Source organism: Cygnus olor, chromosome 8 (genome assembly GCF_009769625.2).
Source record: "Cygnus olor isolate bCygOlo1 chromosome 8, bCygOlo1.pri.v2, whole genome shotgun sequence".
Lineage (NCBI taxonomy): Eukaryota > Metazoa > Chordata > Aves > Anseriformes > Anatidae > Cygnus > Cygnus olor.
This window is the reverse complement of record NC_049176.1, coordinates 27,247,957-27,272,199: the sequence shown is the minus strand read 5'-3', so window position 1 is coordinate 27,272,199 and position 24,243 is coordinate 27,247,957. Positions and strand designations below refer to the sequence as shown.

Here is a 24,243-nt window from a genome sequence, read left to right as displayed (position 1 = left end):
CCTGTGGTTCTTGGTGGAGCTAGGAGCCACGGTGCAATACTACAGCACGTTGCAGTGTCTGCGGGGGCTCAACACCTGCCTGCTGGAGTTGGGCCGCAGAAGGAGTAGCTCCAGTGGTTCCCTGAAGGACCATCAGCTTCCCAACATGGGGCATCCCTCCCCTGGGACTGCCGACCTTCAGGACATGCTGTGAGGTGCGGCTGCTTTCTCCGGTTGAGAGCATTGGAGGGGCTAGACGGATTTCCATCCGACCAGGGCGGCTCGTTTTCTCTTCTTTCACAGCAGTTTGATATGGGTTAGGCCTCACTGCATATTCTTCGGCCCTTTGTTTGCATAAATCTAAATAAATACAAAGGAAGTAAGTTGTGACTATGGCTGCCAGCACCCAGAAGGGTATTCAAGCTCAGTTGCGTGCCTTAAAAATTTTACACAGTACACTGAAGAGAGCAGATAAATGGAGTATGGTAGGCTTTACATGGAAGCATTAGGCTTCAAATACATACTGTTTTTATCCACAAGAGCATTTAATTCCATAAAGTTTTATTTAATTTGACTTGATAAATTATTCAGTAATGAATAATTACTGGGGACCTGGTTAAAACATAATCCTACTTTTTGACTGCAGTTTTCCTGGCATGTTTATGCAGAGCTAGTCACTGTGTGTAGATACTGCTGTTCATTCTTTTAAGAATCAAAGTGGGATAATAACAATAATATCACCACAACATAGTGGGTACTCGCTCTGTGAACCTCACTGCCATACCATATAATGTAATTAATTACCACTATTGTGATTTCTCACAGTGCTGGATCCTTTCAGCTAATAAAACTCAGTATCTACTCAAGCTATCGGGACAAGACAAAGCAGATAGTGGTTTAGGGAACAGCTAGACTTGTGGCACAAGGATGGATATTTCTTTCCATGTTCCCCACTAGAAATGTTACTAGATGTTCCAGGCCATTTTTTTCCAACCAGTAGTAGTATCATTGCAAAACAGAGTTTTGAGAAGAAAATCATTAGTGAATCTGGATCACATTCAGTTTGGAAAACAGAATGATTGGGGGACAGTGAACAGGGCTGGAGGATTTTGTTACTATTGGCATTTTCTGAACAGTGTACTAATTTAGAAATAAAGATTTTTTTTTTCTGTATTTTAACCCATCTTTTTTGACTTTTCAGAATGAAAAGTATTAAACAAAGAGGCTTTTCAAGATTGTGTGAAAGCTCTCCCCATTTGATTTATTTAGAGTTTTTATTTTGTTAGAGCAGTCCCCAAACAATTGTATCTCAGCTCACTCTGGACTGATTTCTCCTCCCTTCATTCTTCAGTGTTTTGATTTGGCTACTGACAAAAATATATCTTTAACATAATCCTAGCTGTGACATTATTTGAGTAGAGGTAAAATGAACCACTTTCCTCCAAAGCAGCAGATATTTGTCAGAATCCTAGACGCTCTGAGCTTTTGACAAACACCTGACAGCGATCTGATAGCGATCATCTTAAAGGAAGGAAACATTTTTGTGTTGAAATGCTTCTACACAGTGACTGTGCAGCTTGGCACCATTGTGGCACAGAGAAGTAATTTGATCAGAACTCCTCCACACTGAACTAAGTCATTTGTGTTCTTTGTCAAATATATAGGCTAAAGTATGCCCAGCTTAGAAACTTACAATTTATTAGTTGTGACCTATGATGTCTGGCTGCCAGACAAAATTCTAGGCATTGCTCCCAGGTCTTTTTGGAAGATTTTTCCTAGACTTCTTTCCCTTCCCTTTGCCCAGTTTGCTCACAAAACTTACATCTCGATACCACGTTTTTATCCTTATCCCATTGCCCCACAAAACTCCATTAGCGATTTCTTCTCATTTTAAGACACAGAATATTTCCAGCTCTACTGTGGCCTGGCTCTGGATGATAGTCCATATGTAGATTTATTCAACCTCCAGTCTGAGCACAGACCTATAAACCTCTCATGGGGCATCACCTTTTGAAGATATCTTGCAAGCAGCCTCTTAACTGCCAATTCATTCCAGCTGCACCACAAGATCACTTTCTTTGCCATGCAGATCAATGAATTGTATCAAATAAGCACATCTGAGGATGCAAAAAGGGAAAGGCTTTCCAGCCTCTAAGTGCTGGGTTTGCAATAACTCTTCAGAATTTCTGGAGCTCACCATTTCCAATGTAGCAACAGTATGACAAGACTTCCTTCTCACTATGCATCCTGTCTGGGACTGAATCGTCCATCAGTTTCACTATATGAATCTGCACGGTAGGAAAGAACGAGTGGTACACCCTCGGCTGGTCAGATGCATTCCCCATCTAGTCATAATTTTTGCAGAGCAGTAAACATACTTGTGAACTACCTGCTTCCCGTGGGAACGTCTTAACATACCCCAAGAGTACCTCAAAGATGGGTTCAGCATCATTTTGGCAGGGTGAGTTGTCTCCACAGGGTCTGGGAAAGTGGGTTGCATTGACTGATACATGGGCAGTCTGCAGTTATCTAATATCTGGGAGCAGTGACAGAGGATTTTTTTCCCCCTAAAATTTCATTTTTAAAAGGTTTTGCATCTGAACATTATTAATCTTTCCACTTAGAAAGTGGAAAGCTTGAAAGTTCTAAAATTTTAAACAGTCTTTGTGACTGTGTACTTGAGGTTAAGTGTTTGGCTTTATTTTATTTCTGTGTATGTGTTCTGTGGGGATTATTAAAAACGGCCTGGAATTGTTCTGAACTCTCAGTGATTTAGCCTTCCTGAACAGCGATTAACCTCAAGAAAGAAAATAGCTTGAATCACCTGGCAGAGGGTTTGGTCAAATTAAAAAGCAGTAAAATTAAATATTGTTTAAAAACTGTGCCAACGATATACTCATTAATGTTTCTTATTAGGCCAATACATTTTAATACTCCATATTAGTGAAACATATGTCATTTAATAAAAATGTTAATCTGCATTTGCAGGCAGCACAAAGGCTGTATACTGCAGTCTCAGGGGAGAAAGAGGAATTTAGTGCACATTAAAAATTTTATACAGTCATTTATGCAGTTGGATCTCAGTTCTAAATATGATGCATTTGTTTGTTACTTCAGGGCAAACCAGCAACACTTAGCTTTTAACAATCGGATGGGAAATAAAAAAAGCATCATTCCACAACACGGGGCAGCTATATTGGTGTAGGCTTCACAATGGGCCAGATTCTGAAACCTTCTCACTTGTTTAACAAGTCGTCCAGTGGGCCTAGTAATAAATAATTGTTATTTAAATTCAGTATGTCAAAACTTGACCTTCTGGCATCTGACAGTCCACATTGTGGATTTTCAAGATTTTCAGAAGTGCACCCTGCATTTGGGTAGCTGTATTGTGGAGGTCCCCAGCTTGAACAGGGCACCTCTGAAGTTGAGGTCTTCTTTCTCTCAAAGCAGACAGCATATAACGAAGGTACTGAAATTTCGTAAGCACTTCTGGAAACATTGACGTTAGATCTCCATTTCCACACGAGCACAACGAGGTTAGTCTCCCTGGAGCACAGTGAGTGTGAATAATCACAGAGAGGTAGCGAGGCCAAGAACGTAACACATCCATAATGCTATTTTGCATCTCTAGCGGTTCTTTCTGCTGTGAACCTCAAAGCTCTTACAGGCTTCTGCCAGTGTACAGCATTTCCTGTGGCAAAAAGTGTTGCACCCAAATTACAGATTCAGTTAAATTCAGGCAAATTACTCCGCTACCTTCTGTCCCTGTTTACACTGGTGTAATGGTAAAGAAACCCTGAATTTACGTCAGGGTGTGTGAGCCTAGAACGGCTCAGCTACAAAGTGCTAATAGTCACACATTGAGTCCCTGGCAGAAAAGGCAGGAAAAAGAACTGTTTCTTCCCAAAGTGTTTTCCCTTCCACCTATTTCTTAAAGTTGCTGTGAGACTGTGCACCTCTGTTGACCAAAAAATCCCTTCCGCTTCAGAGCATTACTCACATGAGTAAGGGTTTGCTAAACTGCAATTTTTTTCAGCTGTACAGTGGCTTTCAAAGAAATTGTTGCTATTACAAAGTGTTCAGAGCCCCGTGTGCTATCTCCAGGACACCTGTATTTTCTGTGTTCTGTAAGTCAAATTTTTGCACTTATATCACAGACATATGTTGTTGCCCGAGTTTTCTGTTCACATCCCTGGGCTACCTGTGGAATCAGGAATATGAGTTTTATTCCAAAGTCTGCTTTTGTTGTCTATAACAGTGTTTTCCCTCAATCGCCTTCTTTTATTGTTGCATACAGATAACATATGTGTGAAGAGATCCTCACTCAGGTACGGTGTAACTGCAGCGTTAAATAATTGATCTTGATCTTTCTTTTGAAACAGCATCCAAGGCATTTAAAAGTGGGAAATGGAAAAAGCATGTTCTCATAATCCAGCTCAGTAAAGTTTGCACAACTGCTCTTTGTTTCATCATCCCTACAATAAATCTTTCATTTTTGCCAATTGAGAATGCCTACTAAATCTGCAAATGATTACTTCCCTGAATTGTGTTGGGATTCTTGCAATACATTCTTCTTACATGGGTAATGATAAAATAAGAGTCCATCAAAAATATTTTATTGCCTGGCAGAGAGCCTTTTATGAAATGGTTTTGATTCAGGGAGATTCTTCCAAGTGTTTTAGAGCCTTTGCTTACAACTTGCCTTTAACCCTTGTGTGGAGGGCTGCCAGGCCCCGGGAATGGCAGCACTAAGGTCGGTCCGGCAGCGACAGGCAGGCCTGGGTATCAGTTTAACCTGCAGCCCTTGGCCTCAGGCTGTGAGCACGCTGCTTCAACGTGTACTTGTACAGGGTATTGTGTTACTATTAGATTAGAGAGCTGATGAATGTCAGACAGGTGGGAACCTTGTAAAGCTAATCTGCTGTGTCCATGTTGATATGATTTCACTCACTGTTTCAGTGAGAGAGCGAGGAAGACGGAGTACTAAAAAAACAGAAAAACACCAGGCAAAACTGGTAGGGCCTTCTGGGTCACTGAGCCCTGCCTCCGCGAGGCCAGGTATCATGTCACATTACAATAATCCCTTCAGTACACCCAGAGGCACAGAATACCTTTCTGTCCGGGCCTTTGAGAAAGATGCAGTGTCGACACTTGGAAGCCAGGGTCTTTCAAAGTGGTGTGAAACAAACCCAGCCTTGTTTTTGCTGATTTCAAAATGGTACAACTACATTTCTCTGCCTTTGTGCAGCAATGACCAGCTGCAGGAATGCTTTCCCTTATAAAGAGACACGGTCTCGGACCGGTTCCCTGTAGATCTCCAGCATGCTGTCTCCACAGAAAACAAGGCCCATGGGGGTGCCCCTGGAATGGCCCGAGCCTTGGTGCCTGAAAACACGTTCTGGGGTACTGCAGGGAGAGGGGGTCTGGCAAGAGACCTACCTTGTGGTACTTGCTTGGACTCACAGAAAAACAGCAGTAGACCTGACTCAGTATGGGGTGTTCTCAGCAAAACCACATCTAATGCTTGACACGGTGCCCACTTGCCTCCATGCAATAAATTCTCTACTCAGACGTGACATGGGGAGAGCAGAAAAAAGCAGAATATGTGAAAATATGTAAAAGCATCACAGTTATTCCCAGACTTTTATCTTCCTGCACATCCTCAAACGTTATGACATCTTTAATTGCATGGTCGGGGTGATCTCAGAGGTCACTGTTTACAATGCTTTGGTCTAACTAAACATTTTTAGCTTTTGTTTTGTCTTCAGGAGTGAAAAGATGACAGCAAACACACAGAAACTTGGCATATGCATCAGCTGCACAGAGCACACCAGCTTAGTCAGTCTAAGTTTTTTTAGCCAGGTAGGTGCTAAAAAATAGCATGCTTTATACTAGTTTGGCAAACCTCTTCTTATGTATACCTTACTTGAGGGCTGAAATGATATGCCAAAACTATCTCTGATGATGACTGACCATTTTTCTTTGGATTTTGAAAGGAGATGAACAGAAAGACTTTCAGGTGTGAAGAGACTGTGCTGAATTTAGAGGGCGAGGAATCAGAGGTACACAGTGAACATGCCAGGAGAGGCCAGGTGAGGGATTCTGTATTGTCTCTCCTTATAGATGGATACTGAAAAGCAGCAAATTTAGACCTTTTTAAAGGAAAGACATTTTAGCACAGGGCAAAGTAGAAGGGATCAGAGTGGAAGGAACCTTTGTGAAGCGTGGGCATTCGTAACTGTGGCTTGAGATATTCCTAACTTTACATTGATTGCTCTCATGCAACTTGTAGCTGGGCCACTGGAATGACAACACGTTTAAAACATGAATATTTGTCTCTGCATTACTTCATTTCTAGTGCTGTAAAAATACCATTCACATAATGGGGTAATGGCCTGCAAGTTCTCATGATTTCAACTGTTTTGGAGTTACAGGAGTACTGTTCCTTTATGGCAAGCATCCATCTCTCATTTTAACATCTTTGGCACTCGCCTAAAGGATGGGAAATTAAAAAATGATTAAGGGGACAGAGAGACAGTCTTTTAAGGAAAGATTAAAGGAATTAAACAAGGGCTGGGGAGCAGAGAACAAGGAAAGGGAGGGGTTGTTTAGAGGAGAGCAGAGAATGTAAGTAGGGGAGATCAGCCATAACTGAGCAAAGGAAAAATTAATGCTAATCTTTCAGTAAAAATTTCCTTAATTATGAGGTATATTTTAGACTGGAATAATTTCATAGTGGAAATAATGGATGCCCAATTATGTGAAGAATATAAGGTAGGCTGTCTGAATAAGTGAAAAACATATTGTAGAAAATCATCTTGAATGCAAACTGTCTTATTGCTGATTTCTGCCATTCTGTGAAAATTGATTTTGTCATTAGGCATAAGAGAAAGACTTGCAATAACAGGCACAGGAATACATTTTTAGCCTTCAGGTGTCTGCACTCTAAAGATATTATTTGTGTATTTTGTCCTCCTAATGTTGCTGTAAGGTAGCGAGGGACAGGCAGCATGCACAGAGGTGGTGCCCAGCAGCCCATATATTGTGCGTTCCCCTGTCCTTCCAGGCAAGACTGTCAGCCCATTTCACAAATGAATGCTTTCTTTGCACACCGGCAAGCATGGAATCAGGGATGACTGGTAGAGCAGTCATGTTGCCAAGAATGATACCTTCTGTTTTGCTTTGCTCTTACCAGGTTTGACCTTTATAGAACAAAATGTTTCTTCTCACCATGAATGAAAGCCTTGCTATTCATTCCAGTGAATGCGATTGTACCACTTAGGCCATTGTGCCAAGAATGACTGTGCCGTGATATTTTATTTGTGTTGGGAAATTGGGCAAGTAAGGGCTGTTGAGCACAGCAGCTTCACCTGCAGATTCCTGCTTCAATTTCCTCAAAATTCAGGCAGTGAAATGCAAGTTTTGTTTCAAGCGTGATGCTTTGATGTGCATTGATCAGATCAGATCAGGCTGTGTTTTGTCTGGGAAACGGTGCAGGGCACAACTGCATTGTGGAGGTGAGAGATGCACAAGTATGGGCTCACAATCAGATGACATTAAGCCAAATCTGGGGAGAGAGAAGGAGGCCAGCTCTTCCCTAAGACATCTCTTCTGAATCTGTACCTGGGCCTATGTTTGCCAGTTCTTTGGCAACTCTGAGCAGGATAAACATAGCAGAAAAGCAAGACAGTGAATGATAATGCCACCTCCCTCTTTTACATCTGGCGTGGACTGAGATTTCTTGCAAAAGTTTTTGGTGGCTGATGAGGAAGTGCAGAGCACATCAGCTCCCTGGTCTTAGCATTTGCCCCAGCTGTTATGAATGAGTCGTTCCCCTTAGCAGGTGAAGGCACCTCTGTTAAGAATTGGTCTGATGCTTGTTGATCACCAACAGACTATGGTTGTGCATCACCAGGGGTGCAACTTAGAAGGCAGATGAAGCTTGTTTTGAATATTTTGTCTTGTCAAATACAGGCTCCGATACATATAAATTGTTTTAGGAAAGTCTGTGTTGAAACGCATCTCTGAATGGCAAGAGAAAGAAGTGGGTATTGCAGTCATCCCAAATACTTTCAATTTCGATTGTTTATAGCAACGCTGACAAAAACTAACACTATACACAAAACTGGTTTTGAAACTGCCCTTTTTTCAGAGTTAATGACCCACAGGCTAATGGAAATGTGCCAGTTTTTACCAGCTGGGATCTGGCCTGATTTTGCTGGGAAAGAAAAGGGCAAGGCAAAGAAACCATTTGGATTTCTGAAAGTCTGTGATGGTTGTCTTCTCTCATTATATAGCTTTTGTATTTTATTTTTATTTTTGGCTATTGTGTTTATAATTGACCTGTACTTAATAAAAATGCCTGCTTTGCTGAAGGACAGCATACTCTGATCACCCAGGAATTCCCTTTGATAACTGCGTTTAGATCCACTTCTTTGAAAAACCAAACCTATTCCAGTCAATGCAAAAGGACTTCTATTAAATCATGACTTTGAGGATCCACTGACACAGGTCAGCTGCTCTAGCTCTATCTGGGAGAAGGTAGTTGTATGTATTTTATGATATGCTGCTCCATTTATTGCACTCGGTCCTTTCTGAGGCATTATACTGGGACTTCTCGTATGATAGGCGTGGCTGATTTGGCTCACATGATTAACCTGGAAAAGGCAGACTGTGTACCTGAGTGCATTTGTTTGTAAAATCAACAAAAGAGAGGGAGCGAGCCATTTATAACAATTATAAATCCAAAAAAAAAAAAAATCCCTAAAGGCAAGGCTATATCATGCATTATGTTCAAGCAAGTATGGGATCATTAGTGTCATTCATAATAATTTGATTTACCCCCATGGCTTCAAAACAATGCATGGCTCGTAGCCTTGTGAATTGGAGTGCGTTAAGAATTGCATGGCAGCTGTACATTTTTAGTAGGAAAACTCTTAGGTCTTACTATGCTGAAGGCTCTTTTGTTGTAAAACTTTACGAAGATAGATGTTACTTCAGTTCACAGTAAACAAACTGACTCTGGAGTTTTTGGTCTCAGTTTTCCAGAGACAAATTGTGAAAGCTTCTAATTGTAGCCTAAACAAAACCATATTTTTCATAAAAACATGGCAGCGTATCATTCTAAATCTACAGTGTTTTGCCCAGGAACCATTTCAAGTACAAAACTCCAGCATGCAAAATAGCCACCTTAGACAAAACAAACTATCAAACCTGTATATTAAATGGAGTTCTTTTGACTGCAGCGTTGCACCAAAAATGTTGTCATTGTTTCAACTCTCTTTCCCTCCATGCACTCAAAGATACCAGTGTATACTTAAGAAAATGTTAAATATAGAATACTGGCAAATTTAGCTTAAATACAGTTACTAGTAAACAACTATAGCAGGGCTGCCTGATTTCCAGGCCTGATTGCAGCCAATTTTAATTTAGATTATGAAAGATGAAGAACAGAAAGCCTTAAAAGACCAATTTCTGGTTCTTTGCTACATTTATGAGCGTACAGTGGCTTTACTCATGACCCAAGTCTGGTTCTGTTAAATTCTGATAAATGTTTCATAATGTTATTATAGAAACAGACACATCGTTTAGCTATCAAATCGTTGGCCTTATTTAAGGGGAAGAGAGGTTGGTCTGTCTCCAGACATGCTGGAGCAGCTGCAGAGTGCCCACTGGAGCTCCCAGCTGGGACTGTAGCTACCACTGCGTGGGCAGGCAGAAGGTGCTGCCCTCCCACCCTCCAGCAATCCCATTTTGCTCTGTCCCATCCACTCTCAGGCATCAGAACGACCGTGCAAAGCTGCGGGGAGAGTTTCTGCGGGCAAGGCAGGGTCTCCAACCTTTGAGCACCTGCACGGAGCCTACCCAGCTGCAAGCTGTAAGCCTCTGCCAGTTCCTAAAGGCAAATTTCAGCTGTGCTGAAAGCAAAACTCCCAATGACCACAAACAAGCAGGAGGACAGCTGAGGCCTTTATGATACAAGCGCAATAATCAAGCCCCAGTTCACAAGATACTGAGTGCTCCTGTTATAGAGGTGGGTGACTTTCCCTGGGCTTTGCTGTGTTCTGCACAGCTCCAATGTATAGCACCTCTGAATGCTGCTTTCCTGAAGCTCCGCGACATGTTTGAAAACAGGGTGATTCATTTTGGTGATTCAGTTTGGGAGGCTTTGAAGTTTTTAGCTCAGGTTTAGGGAAAATGTACAACGTGAATCATCCAGGGACTTTGTTTTCTCAGTGAGTTCTATGGTAATTGCACACTGCAGTAATGTTTAGGGCAAAACAGTATAAGACATTGGAGCCTTTTGTTACTGCGAGTCATATCCTCCTGAAAGCCAAGTGTTTGTCAAATTAAGCAGACAGCTCATGCCTGGCTGTCTTTTGGGATTAAAAGCAGAGGGAGGACATGTCTTACTTGCATGTATCAGTATGCAATGCTAAAAGGAGAAGAAAGGGAGACGACTCCGTTATTCTTTCTTACTCTGAAAATCTGTCCCCGTGTTTAATGGTGGATGCAGAATTTTGACTTTACCGTACAGTGCTTGAGTTTTTGATCTTGGGGTGTACAGGAAACAAAAATTAAGATGAAAATTATTGGGAAAAGGACAGTTCATTATTTATTTGTAGTATATCAATGAATTTGGGAATAAATAAAACTGAGAGTTGATAGGGGCGCTTAGGGCAATGTGTTAGCTGCACGCCCTTCAGCACAGTCCTGATGCTATCACTTGCAAGGTGGCCACAGCGCCATGAGCAAGTGAGCATCTTGTGCTGGTGTGGGGATTCGTAGCAGAAGGTTCAAATACCTTTCTTTTTTAACCTGTTGTCTGTAATGGCCACTCCCTGGAGGGAGCTGGCTGAGAATAGGAAGGGACCTGTGAGTTGCATCTGCATTTATGGAAACTTAGAGGTTTATCAGACCCTGTGGTTGTGAAATGCAGACTTGGAAATACCCGAGCCAGAGTGGACAGCACTGGTGTTTGGCACAGGACAGGTGCTGAACGTGTTCAGGTTCAGGACACAGGCTCTATTTCCCTTCCAGGAAGACAAAAAGTAGCTGCGTGGGAGTCGTGTGGCTCAGCCACAGTCCCTGCGTGTTTTGTTTGGATAGCAGCAGCGTCCTATGCAGTAGTTATTTTGGAGCTGGGCTTCCTGTGTTTGTTCCTGGTCTATTCATTAATAATAATGGAGTGTGAAAACCTAGCTCTGTTTTCGAGTTATCAAAATAAATTCAGACTTTGTGACCAGTTTTTGTCATAAGTGGGGTATATGATCTGAGCTATTTAAATATTTGTTTGCAGCACTGCCTTCCTGCTGCTTTATTAAGCCTTCCAGAACACTGACTCCAACGAGGACGTGAGTTCACTTTGAAGGGAAGGGGTTTCTCATTCACTTCTAAAGCTAATCACTATGTGTTTGGAAAGATAAATAGACAAGACAGACAAAATATGAGCAACACATGTACAACCTAACAGCCTTGTAACAGGGAAAATAAGAAAATCAGAGGTTACATCATATTATTGTAAGAATACAGTATTTTGTTTTCCAAACTGTTATTCAACAGTGGGATGAATCCTTGAGTCATCTTGTGTTTGAACTTCCAAAACGGCCTGTGGTTGTTCCATCGTTCTTCTCACACAGTCCCCAAAGACACAAGAGTTAGAGGCAATGATTAATCTTTCTGCCTTAATGGCCTGATCCAGCATTTGCTGATGTCGAGAGAAAGCTCCTGATATACTTCAACAGACTTTGGAACAGGCCAGTGATTTTTCAAAATTATGCACAAGCAGCAAATGAGAAGCAAGTCAGGAAAATCTTTCCAAGTGCTGTGGACCCAATTTAAGAAATTGCTGTATTCTGTTGTAAGACTATCTAGAAACCCCCAAATACACACACAAATACACAAACACATGGCTTATAATTCATTGTGATCACTTCCTACCTTTGATCTTTTGTTCTACTTGACTTGTGTGCATGTGTGTATGTGAGAGTAAATAACCTAATCCTAATTGTCTGAAGATACACATACAGACATGTAACAACATGTATTGCTTACATAATGCCATAAATGAGCATAGTGTTTGTGTGTAAATTATATTTATATATAAATTTCCTACAGTGTATATATGTAGCCAATATAAATAAATTCTTGTCACGGTAGTGGATTTTATCTATATATTTGCCTTATAAACTAGCAGGTAATAATTTAATTCAAAAGGTCCTTCCAAAAATGCAATTAATGTCTTTTGTTATAGTTTCCCTGGGTTTAATAATCCTCTCTTCCAGATTTATATTGGTTTCTGGAAAGTAATGCTTATTAGAGTGTTTTTCCAAATTGGCCACAATAATCCACTGAAATCTGCCAGCTGAATCATTGCTATGCTTGTGAAATTGCCAGGATCGCCTGACAGTTATTACTGGGGCAGAAGGGGAGGGGGAAAGGGAATGAAAGTTTCATAATATGTCACTGTTACTGATACCTCCGCTATGGGTCTGAGATTTGGATTGAAATGTTTACTGAATTCTCTGTGAAAGGTGGAATGCATGGTGGCAGATTGGCAGCAGGGCTTATAACAGGCAAAGTTCAGTAATTTCATTAGGCAGTTGTACTTCATTGTGGGAGTATTTAAAAGCATATGCATATATGCGTGTGTGTGTATACCTAGGTGTTTTTTATAGGTATGTATGTGTGCATTTTGCCCCATGCATACTCCCCCAGCCTGGTTGTTGCAGACGGGGTATATACACAAACCAAGATCGTGTTTTACATAAAAATCCCACCACAGGTGCCAAGTGACCACCTTAAATCAATCACCTGCTGCCAGGCGTGTTAGCACCTTAACGTGCTTATTCTCTTCTGTATGCTGCTGGTGAACGTGGGTGGCAGGTACTGAACAGCCGTGGTTCTAATACATTTCATTTTCTCCCACACTTTTGAGATATCTTTAAGGAGCTGATTTTGCAGTGTCCAAATTAATCTTTCATGTGAACTGCTGCAGAATGCAGCCCTAGCCCTGCTTTTGAGAAGGATTTACATCCCTAGCAGTTGCTGACAAAAGGATGCTGGATCCCACTGCCTCGCTGCAAAGGTATATAAAAGAATAGCAGGGCTATGGCCTGCCAGGGCTATGCCAGAGGGAGCAAGACAAAATGCCTCCCCCTCAGGAGCCCTGGCACCAGTGCCAACACAGAGCCCGTGTGGGGATGAGCGCTGCAGGCTGGGATAAATATTGTCACCAACAGCCATCCCTGGTGAGACGTTGCTCAGAGCAGCACCCACACCCAAGAGAGCATTTATGCACAGGATTTGTATTTTAGAGTTGGAAATAGGCTTTTGTTTAAGTAATCTGACTAGGAGGCAGGACAGGTGGTGTAAGAGTAGCATGCTGCAGGACAGGCAGCTGGATGGGGCTGTGTAAGCACCTGTAGACACGTCTGCATGGAACAAATGGCATATGTTGGGGTTGCAGGGCTGTCAGTGCCCTGCTCAGGTGCAGCAAATCCAAAATCTTCCTGATAAAAGGCCATTCTGGCTTGGATTTTTTTTATTCGTGCTGTTGCAGCCACAGCAGTTCTATCATGGAAGCATTGCCTGTTTGTATATTGTGGGCTGAGATAGTGGATGCCCACATCAGTACAGCCAGAAAAAATAACAGATTCTGAAACATTTTTCATTCCACAGCATGTGGTCAAAGATGAGTTCTGTCTCAGCAGATGTTAATGTGCAAAATGATGCTTTAAAGCAATAAACTTCCCCTAGATTTTCCTCGTGATGCTGCTGAGTTTCCCATAAATACCAGCCAGGGCAAAAGGCACGATGCTCTGCAGGTATCCTTCTGGTTCGGCTGTCCCCTGGCGTTGTGGCCGGGGTCAGCTCAGGGGCTGTACACTTTGTGGGAGCAGCCATACAAACACGCTTCCCCTTTTAATGCATTCTCTGTAGCAAGCTGAAATGGCAGGCAACACGTGAGGAATCAGCAGTGCTGTTTACATTCGAACACCAAATACCGAAGTCAGTGCAAGCCAACTGGATGGCAGAAGCAGTCATCTTCAATTTTATAGCCTTATAATTTGTAAGACAATTTTTATTACTCTGATTGGAACAGAGATGATGTTTGTAATGCCTGTTTATGCCATTTCAAACTTGAACATAAATCTCATTTTTTAAGGGGATTTTGTGGTTTTCTTGGCTTTATGGATTTTTTTATACTTCTTTTATGCATTCTGCTAAATTAAACCAAAATAAACCCGAGGAAAAAAGTGATTCTTTAAAACTACTTTATTATTTTATCCCTTCTTTGGAAAGAAATTTTCATCAGGAGGCAAGGGCAGAACATTCTATTCAGCCTTTGCCTGCTGATTTACGCTGCCGTCGTTGTAAAAGCCATTATGACGGCCAATAACTAGGAACAGGAACTGTAAGGAAAAGCTTTGTAATACAATGCCGCTCCCCTTTTTCACCAACAGCTTTGTTGGTGGTCCAGACGTAATTCAAAAATGTGTTAGATGGTTCTCGGAGAGAAGCATGGAGCTTCTTTTGTTTTAGGAGGAGTCCAGGCCCAAGAGGGCATCTTGTAGTCTTCCGCCTTGGCTCTATGGTGCAGTGGGCTTGCAATAGAAAGCTGAAGATTAAGTAATGATAGCTGTTATTTTTCCTGCCCAGCAGACCTTGGGTTCTGGTGGGGTAGCTTACAGGGGATGCTTCCAACCACAAATACTGGCAAAATCCTGTGGGATTCTGCCTTAAGTGTTAGGGATAACTTTTAAGATTGAGAGTGCATATATGGCACTATGGACCTGCAGGTCTGAGCAAATGCTAGATGAAACCATGGATATATTCACAGGAAACCATGGATAGATTTAGCAAATGTGTTGCTGCCAGCAGTATTGTTTGACATGTAGAAGTACTTCTAAAAGGTAGCGAGTCTACCCACCTGCATATCTGATGCTAAAACATGAGTTTGTTATTGCAAGGTAGTAAGACTCAGTTGCCACTTGAACATGACAGCTCGTTCAATAGATCCTGTTCTGAGCATTGTTGTGAGAGTAGACCATGGTGGCATCAAAGAAAAAGCTTTTGCCAGCAGTTACTGGAGAGTAGCAAGTGAGATATGACTCTTTTTTCCTATGATCATGTATAGAAAATGACTGTAGTAACACTGAGGTGTATGCTAGCAAATCCTGACTTGTTAGTTTCCAAATGTAAGTGGTAGATGTTCTACCAGCATTACCAAAGCGTTTTTATTTTAATTTTTTAAAAATCCCATTGCTTGCAGCTGTTCATTTCGATGGCACTCTGTTGTTTATGGACGTTATTTCCATACGGGTACCTGGAGCTGTTTGTAGTGCAAGGAAAAGTTGTTTGTTTCGCCTGTATAAGTGTGTGTGTATTGTACTTGTTTGGTGGTGGGTTTTGTTTTTGTTTCTGTTTTGTTCTTTCAGATTAAGGTTTTTCCCGTTGCAAAATGGATGTTGGCATACAGACATGACCACAAGTGAATTGCACTTGTTAAATGTTTAGATGAACAAATGACATTTGCAATTAAAAAAAAAAAATCTTCTCAGATAGAAAACTTAGGCAAAGATAATGTTTATGGAAAAAAAAATCTTTTGCCCCTGGCTCCATATTCTAAGTACCTCTACCCTGTTCTCTGTGCTGCTTTGGTGCAAGTGAGATGAGAATCTAGCCCCTTTCATGACTGATCTCCTTTGATTGACTAGCAAAATGCAAAAGACACATGCAACATCAAGTTGTTTTAGCAACTAATATTTGACAATTTAAAAAAGTTTTCTTTAAGGCTGAGTTTTATGTAAAGCTGTTTACATTAAAGTGACATCCAATTAAAGTGTATCATGTAACCCACATCACAGTTCAGCACACATTTTCTGTTTTAGCTGACATATGGCCCCATTTATGAAAATAAAAATCATCATGTTTTGATGATATGTTCACATAATTTATGTGGAAAAGCAGGGGGAGAGAAGCAGAGAGAGGGAATGCTTTTACTGTGTAAAGCTATTATTTTCTGTGACTCATTAAATGTCTTTTAACCCATGTGCACAGGCAAATCCCTCCTCCATCAATTCCTGCCTAGGCTTTTCTCTCCCCATTCTCCATGCTGGACAAAGGGACTTAATAGATGTAATGGGCAGAGACAGTTTGCACGGTATCATCCCATACCACAGGCATTTTTACAATAAAGGATTCTTTAGTATTATGAAGAGGAGGTAAAATAGTTAACTTAATTAGCTCTGTTCTCCTCAGATTTGTTTTTAAGTCCCGTTTTTCTTTGGTTGTCTCAGTGCTGTGTGCCCGTGAAGATTCTCTGATGTCCAGGAAAAGATAATCTACTGAGGTTTTTTTCTTCAGTCTTTTCCCTACTCAGCTGCCAATTTTCATAAAAACTTGTAGGAACTTAACACCTTTGCAACCAGCAATCCGCTGTCAAATTTGCCTGGCATTTTCTCCATACACAGAAAAATCATTCTGGCTCACCTGGGTGTTTCTGGACAACTTAAAATGGGAAGGCAAGCTGATTTCATTTGGGTAACTAATTGATTAGGAAGATGGTTTGTTCTATGAAGTGGCCGTGAATCAGAGATGTGTAATGTGTCAGCACAAACTTGGGTTTGTCAGGCTACCTACAGCCAAGGCTGGGGGTTTGGTATTTTATCCACATCGTGACCCGCGCTGGAACTGACTCTGCAAAACAGAAGAAGCCTCTAAGCAGATTTTAATCCTGCCTTAAGCAGTGTGATGACAAAGCATTATTTAAAACTATAGATTTGCATGTTTCTTGTTAAACGAATTTAAACTCCCAGGCCTTATTTTGTTTTTGTACCAGCACACCAGTGCTTTGCTAGCCAGCAAATTCAGCATGTGCAGAGGAATCAGCCAGTAAGTGTGCAGTGAAACCAAATTAATTCCTGGATTTCCCACATATGCTGGAAGGTAGACTTGTCTTTAAGATGGAAGCAACATGCCTACAGCAGAACATTTGTTTACCCACAGTTTGGGGATCTTAATCATTGTTTAAATGGTAGCTGTTGTTGCACATCAGAGTGCAAGGCACGTTGAAGATAGTTGGACAGTATAAATCAATATGCCATGTTCTCCTTGCCAGGAGAAACTAGACTGTATACCTGCAAACTGCTTTATTATTATTATTTTTATTATTATTATTATTCTTTTTTTATAGCATGAGACTGACAAATGGAACCTTTAGCCTGTACAATTTTGGTCAGTAGATGTTTGGCCACTGTCGTAGATAGGAGTTGACTCCTGTCCTCTGTGAATGGACTCTTTAACATGTACTACAAAAAGCTCCAAAGAGACATGACCCCAAATCAGTGAGGCAGACATTAAATTTGGACTATCCCATTCCTTACTATGTATGGCTACGAAACCTCACCAGCATTTCTTATTTGTTGGAAGAGGAACAGAGCCTTGTCAGTTGTACAATATTATACTGTAATCACCCTCCATTTTCTGCTTTCTAATGACTTTTTAGAGTCATCATTCTTGACATAAGTTAATGTAAAAGGAAAAAAAAACTCACTTCCTCACTTGCCTCTAACAAAAAACTAATAAACTTACCATTTACCATCTGAAGTCCAGTGGGATCTAAACTGCTGATGATAATATTAAGTCCTGAGAAATGTAGAATTTCCAATAGAATCTGGCAACCTCTGGCAGAACCTCCTGTTTATAATGAAGTATGTGTATTATGTATAGTTGGATGGTGATCCTAATCAGGGTCCTGAGATCTGCGCACTCTGGTTTTGATCATTATTACTGAGATTAAATAGGCATACAGCCAAAATGTTGCAATGTAATAACCTAGGAGTTGAGCAGGAGGGAGCAGAGGGTGAGGGATTATTTATTGGTTGGATAAAAGGGGTTAGCAGTTACTGGATGTAACAGAAACTTACTTTCCTGAAGTCAATGACCATTAAAACAATGGGGCTTATGAATGAAGAATGTCTGTCAATTTAAAAAGCAGAAAATGTGTCACCAGTGAAGGACACGGCCAAAATCAGGCCCTCTGACCTTGAGGTATTTTTCAATTTGCAGATTCCTAAAAAAAAAATGGTTGAGTGTACTCTTGGATAGCAAATATATGTCCGCTGGTAATTGGCTTTTTGTAACGATGTTTTATAGCAGTCTTATAAGGAGTTAACCAAAACACTTCTCAGACCATGGATATGACCCTGCTGGTCTTTTTCTTTCTTAGCTGGCTGTAGGTTTGTGCATAGGAGTTATTCAGCAGTAGGCAAAAGAATTATTTTCCAGGTTTTAAGAACCCAGAAATCTATTACATATGCTCATAAGGTTCACTTTCACCAAGATCATTAAATACAAATAGAAATTCCCTCCTTAGTGCCGAATTGTGCTGTTTCCCATCAACTCATCACCTCAGAGAGGCATTCAGGTTCCCCGAGTAGGTAGAGTAAAGCTGGAATTGTGACGTCTGCTTCTGTTCTGTAATTTGATTCCTAGAGTTTTGGCAGTTTCCTTAAGGAAAATAATTTTACAGGGTTGGGGTTTTTGGCTTTTTTGTTTTGGTTTGGTTTAAATTAAAAAAGTCTGAAGCTTTCATCAGAGAAATTTCTGTATCCATCCAAAGGAGGAAAAAAGCCCTCAAAACTATCCCAAAAAATTGTTCTAATAAAAATTAAGGAACAGTTAGAAGGAACAGAGGTTAATCTTCTGAAGATTCTGGCTTACTCCGATGTAGATGTTAACAAAAGCTAATGGGAATGTCATGTGTTACTTGGGGATAGTCTAAAACATGCACATACAACATGCACATGGGAAATCTAATAGTTGGCTTGAAATCACTCTTAGCAGACTGTTTCACTTTGTTTCAAAAGCAGAGTCAGTGGTCAGTGCTCCGAGGATATCCTGCACAGAAGAGACACTCTCCTAAGTTCCTGCAGGAGCAGCCCTTGCTAGTTCTCTGCGCTTTGGCTTGCAGGGTTGCTCACGGATTTCACCTCACCTGGTCTTGAAGCAGCTCTCGGTAATGTAATTGGAACCTAACTGCGCTGCCGTGCTCAGGGAGTCGATAAGAAAAGGAACACGCTCATCCCAACAGGGAAGACCTTGTAATTTCTGTGCCACCAAAAATCTATTGAGAAGCAGCCAGTGTGTCGTCTCAGAGCTAAGGACAGAGAGGACAGACTTGGATTTGAAAACAAAGTATGTCAAGTTGTCTGAGATAAACAGTCAGCTTGAGCCAAGAGAGAAATGGTGTCCAAAGACTTGATTTTTTAGAGGTACCAAGTGCTCAGCACCTTTAAAAATGGACTACTTGTGAAGGTGTTTAAATAAGGCTTTAGGTGAAGAAGTTGGCCTAGTTTCAGTTGAAATTAATGATTCACTGCAAGCGGTGTTAAACAGAAACATCAGGATTATCAGAATAGCAGGACAAAAATAAAAACATAAACCGCAGGTGGCTAAGCATGTTTTTAGCACAACAGATTCTGCTCTCTGTTCAAAGGTGATTTGCCAGGTATAGTAAATCTTTCCTCTGCTGCTGGCTGAGATGAGAGCTTCTCAGCGAGCATTTCGGTTTGCCCATTTGATGTGAGGTGCCCACAGATTACCTTCTAATGAGGTTTGAACCGTGCTCACCTACCGTTTCTGTGCCCAGTCCATTCTGGGTTTCTGGAGGCTATGAAGCACATGTGTTGTGCCCGGCTTCATAAGAATTTGTCCCTGCTTGAAGGTTGTGAATTTTCTAGAGGAGATTCCAATTAAGAACTAAAATTACCCAGAGGAGTCACCCAGTCCTCCTGTCTGATGTACATGTCCACTTCTGTCTTTCTGTCCACTTTTTCTCTTCTTTTACTAGTGATTTAGTCTAAGGTTTCTGTCACACCTGCCTTGTTAAAACTCTCCAGTTGGCATTTTGTTCCATGTCTCAAAGGATTTGATTCCTGTTCCAGTACCCTTCCCAATTCTTCTGGTCAGTGGGGAATGGCTGCGAACCCAAAACTGAGGAAAATCTCCATGAGAGAGCTTTTCCCACAGTGTAGTACTTCAGCCAGTCATTCTGGGAGAGACAAGGTGTTGTCATGGTGTCTTCGGTTGTTAGGAGGATCCTAAGCCTGATTTGGAACATTAATGGCTTGAGCCTGAACAAAGTGGTCAAAACATCACAGAGAAAAACTCCTCTTTGGTGTCTCTGCCTGGCAGGGCAATATGATTTTTGTCTGTCATTCATCTCTGACCATCCTAGGTACGTAGGTTTTGGGTACAGCTGTGCTCAAAAAGCACAGAAGCTTGCAAGAAGGCTACAAGCCAGCTTCCACAGCCAATGTGCCTGGAGCACTGTGATTTTAATCATACAGTTTGAGTTCCCTGCACTGCAAGAGTGAACCTGGGTTAACCCTGTGGTGGATGGAGAAGATTGTGGTTGAACTTGTGACAGAAATCATTTTCAGGTTCTGCATTAACAATAGGTACAAGCCAAGGTGGAGATTGCAACGTTCTGCTCCCATGCAGACAAGTCTTTTTTGTCACAGGCATTCACAGTTGTGATTTGAGGTTAGTGAATTTATGGGAAAGGAATTAAGGGGGTCATAAAACAGGACTTAACCCATACTTACCCATCTGCAGCACTGCAAGCATGCTGTTTCTGTTTTTTCTTCTGGAGGCAAGTTCTGTGAACTCACTTTAATAACCTGGCCAGGATAAAAGGTTAAATACATATAGCCTGCAGAACTGCTGAACTCCAAGACTTTGGGGACTTGTTGAGCCTTGATGGGATCCATACACTGTCTGAGACTCTCTTCTGCTCTAACTGGCTGTTAAGACACCAAAATTACTTGGTAGCCTGGTGAAATGTACCACAACCGTTCCCTGAAGAAGAGGTGGAAACATGCTGAACAGATTAAAAGGCTTGTCTGACAGTGACTCCTTGCTGAATGGTATATCAAAAAGTGAATACAGCTTTTAAATCTGCAACACATGGCTTCTGACTTGATGCTACGCAGGCTGACATTTGAACAGCATCGCCATGGCAAAAATCAACATTACATTTTTAATAGGTATATACATATATAATAAGTGTAGAAAGTCAAAAGGATTTCCAGAGATTTGTAGTACATTATTGTAATCACAACAGACTTTAAAAATAGGTATGAATTTCCTATGAATGGGGAGAGACCAAAAGAAAGACTAAAGGATTAGCATTGTTCATCTTCCTGGGCCATGATACCTGGGTTCCAAGAGGCCCAGTTTTTAAGTTGCCTCTTTTTCATGCCTTTTAAAGGTTCTTCACTCTGTTCATCATTCAGATAAGCTGTGATGAAAAACCGACGTGTTAAGACCCTCACCCAAATAATGAACCACCTTCCCAATACATGGGTTGCAGGTTTGGGGTACATGGCCTGACCACTGTGTGCTCAGAAGCAGATCCCACAAGGATCGTAGCCTCTGTTGAACATTCTCCACTCCCATGAACTCAGGTAGGAAGTTGAGGCTTTTGGCACCTTCCGTCAGCCCAGCAGAGCTGAGAAAGGGTCACACCCAATGAGTATATTGATTTCCCTCAGTGCTTGCCCCTCGGCGCCCTGCTCAGCGGTGAGTGCCATCTCCGCTGCCACAGGAGCAGTAAGAGTGGATCAAGGCATGCAGAGGAAAAGCTGTTTTGAAAAAAAAAACTAAAAAAACTTTAAAAATAGTCTTTCACAACAGCTCTGGACTCAGGATCTTAACAACTTCGTAAAAGCTTGTTGCTGGTGTTGTAAAACTCTAATACACAAGTTCGTTCCACATAAGAACACGGCTGTAAGTTTTTAGCTCCAGATGCCAAAGAGTGAGCCCAGCCTGTTTAAAACGTGTTAAGCTGCAACATGCTACATAAGTTAATACCAGCCTTCTCCTTTTTACCTGTTCTGCTTGGGCATGTGCCAGTGCCAGTCACTTACATACCCCTTTACCTCGTTTCACTGGAGGAGATGAGGCTGCCAAGCCAGATATTTACCTTGGGAACACACATTCGTATCCTGTAGCATTTCATCAGCCACAGCTAAAGAAAAGATTTATGGACTTTGTAACTCTAAGGTCATTTAAGTCACTTGTTAGCCAAAAATAATGTAAAGACATACAGTGCTTGTTTCAAAAAAGTTTGTAATTAGGAGCCCATACTTTGCTCTGATTTACAATGTACGCTTGGTATCCAATTAACAATAATAGTGTTCTTTTAACTAAAACACATATCCTTCCAAAATTATGCAGACTTTCCAATTACTGCGCTATGATGAAATTATAGCTAGAGACTCATAAAGTTGTGCATAGTTTATAAATGCAATATATTCTTAACTACCTTGCGGTATGGTATATACTAGCAAGGCTCATATGTTCTCTGTGTTATGGAGGCTTGTTAAAAAACACGTATAGGATTATTGAAAAAGTATGTCCAATAATATTTATGTACTTACTACCATTGTGATAGGAGGTTACTGTTCATTCTGATTAACACTTCTGCTCCGATACAGCATGATCAAGTGACTCAAAATCTCTAAAATACTAGAAACTGTTTAGAAATTCCTTCCAAACCACCTGGAAATTTAAGTCCTGGGAAGGTTACTGTTTGATTTCTTTGTTAACTTATAACATCCCCTTTATTTTGCATAAAATGAGATATATTTTTTTTAATTTCTTAAAGCAAATTTGAATTGCAGTGCCTCGCCAGCTTATATCCAGTATCTTCCTCTTGCTGTTCTTGTAGCCAAAGCCAGAGCTCCAGCCATTCCCACTGGTGTGGGAGCGAGCTGATAATCAGTAAACAACGTCCTAGAGTTCAAACCAACACCAAGAGAACGGGCTTCCGAAGTGCAGAACAACCTTTGATTGCTTTCTGGTGGTGGGAGAGGTCAGAGAGGAGCTCCTTACTCCGCTCGTAGCAATCCCTTTCCAGCTGTGACATTCTGGCATGTTTGCAGAGGGTTATTGATGAGAAAACCATGTCTTTTATGGGACGGGGTGACTGACTAAGGCCTGTTCAACACTGTGAAAGTGTTAGTAACACTTAATAAGATGACTAAGCAGACTGCTCCAGGGCTTTTGTAATTTATTTGTTATTATTTGTTGCTCAGAGTGTGCTGAGGACTGTTAGTCCTGGAATGAAACTCCCGTTCAGCCTGCAGAAAACGTGCACGAGTAGAGAGACTAGCCAGAGAGCATGTGCATTGTAGTGCTGTAAGAATTAGGACGTGTGTGTCTTAGCTGGCATTATTAGACTATCTTGGGTTTGCTATTACTGTTCATTAAAAAATGATTTCAGCTTTGCAAAAGCCTTGTGATCTCTTTGAGGTGAGAGTGGACAAGGAGAAGATTCAGCAGGGGTGACTCAGGCTGTTGTCACCCGCAGTCATCCTGTGACCTTTCCTGGCTCACCCTCCTCTTCCCCAGCCTTGTGGAAAGGCCTTCTGTGGAACATGCTCTGTGTCACAGCTCGGGAGAGAGGCCCTCAGCCTGGGGGAGAGGAAAGAAAAACTGTGAGGTGGTGGCAATGCCTTGCCCTTTACCTCCCCTACCCCCGGTGAAGGCCCCTGGCTTGGGACAGCTATATGCCTTTACAGTGTAATCTGTAATCAGAGATCATAATTAAAAACTGAGTAACCTATGAATCTCCCGAGAGCTTGCTCTTTCCTTGTTTTTACAATTCTTCCAGCCTCATAAACGAGGCTTCTTCAGTGTGAGTCACTTGGGGGGACAGTTTGGGATCTTCAAGTTTTGAGGCTATTTTAATTTTTCAGGCTATTCATTGTCTGCATTTGCTTTGTTTCATTTGGTTTGGTTTTCCTTCAAGCTCTCAGTACTATATAATATAAAAGTATTCGGAGCTGTATAAATTACGGCCCAAGACGCCTCAGGGGACATGGAAGTGAGTTACAGCACTGTGCCTGCATGCAGTGTCTCAGCTGCTCCGACTGACTGGGCCAAGTGGAAGGAGGCTGAGAATCGTTACAGCTTGAGGAGAGCTTGGTGCCTGATGGCAATCGGTGCATTCAGTCAATAAATCTGACCTGATTCATGCTGCCAAGCTGCTCTGGCACACCCAGTGGAGGTGTAGGGCTGATGGATGTGGAAAACTTGTTTGCAGCATTTCAGGGTAATCTTAAGAATCGTCACTGTTCCAAAGGCTTGCCTTGGCCCTGGGACTAGCTGTCTCCACAACCGTCCAGTGAAACTTCCAGAATTGGCAGCTGAAGTCCCAGCTGTTACCAGTGCCACCCACTGCTCTGCCTCCTC

General features: G+C 41.5%; 1 protein-coding gene and 1 long non-coding RNA gene across 5 annotated transcripts in view; both read left to right on the top strand.

The window, feature by feature from the left end:
* GLIS1 (GLIS family zinc finger 1) overlaps positions 1-24,243 on the top strand; it is a 191,747-nt gene that overhangs the window by 98,694 nt on the left and 68,810 nt on the right. The window lies entirely within an intron of this gene.
* On the top strand, positions 9,601-23,606 carry LOC121073899. The gene is made up of 3 exons (XR_005822003.1): positions 9,601-10,012; positions 21,282-21,452; positions 22,655-23,606. It is a non-coding gene; the product is annotated as an uncharacterized LOC121073899 (long non-coding RNA).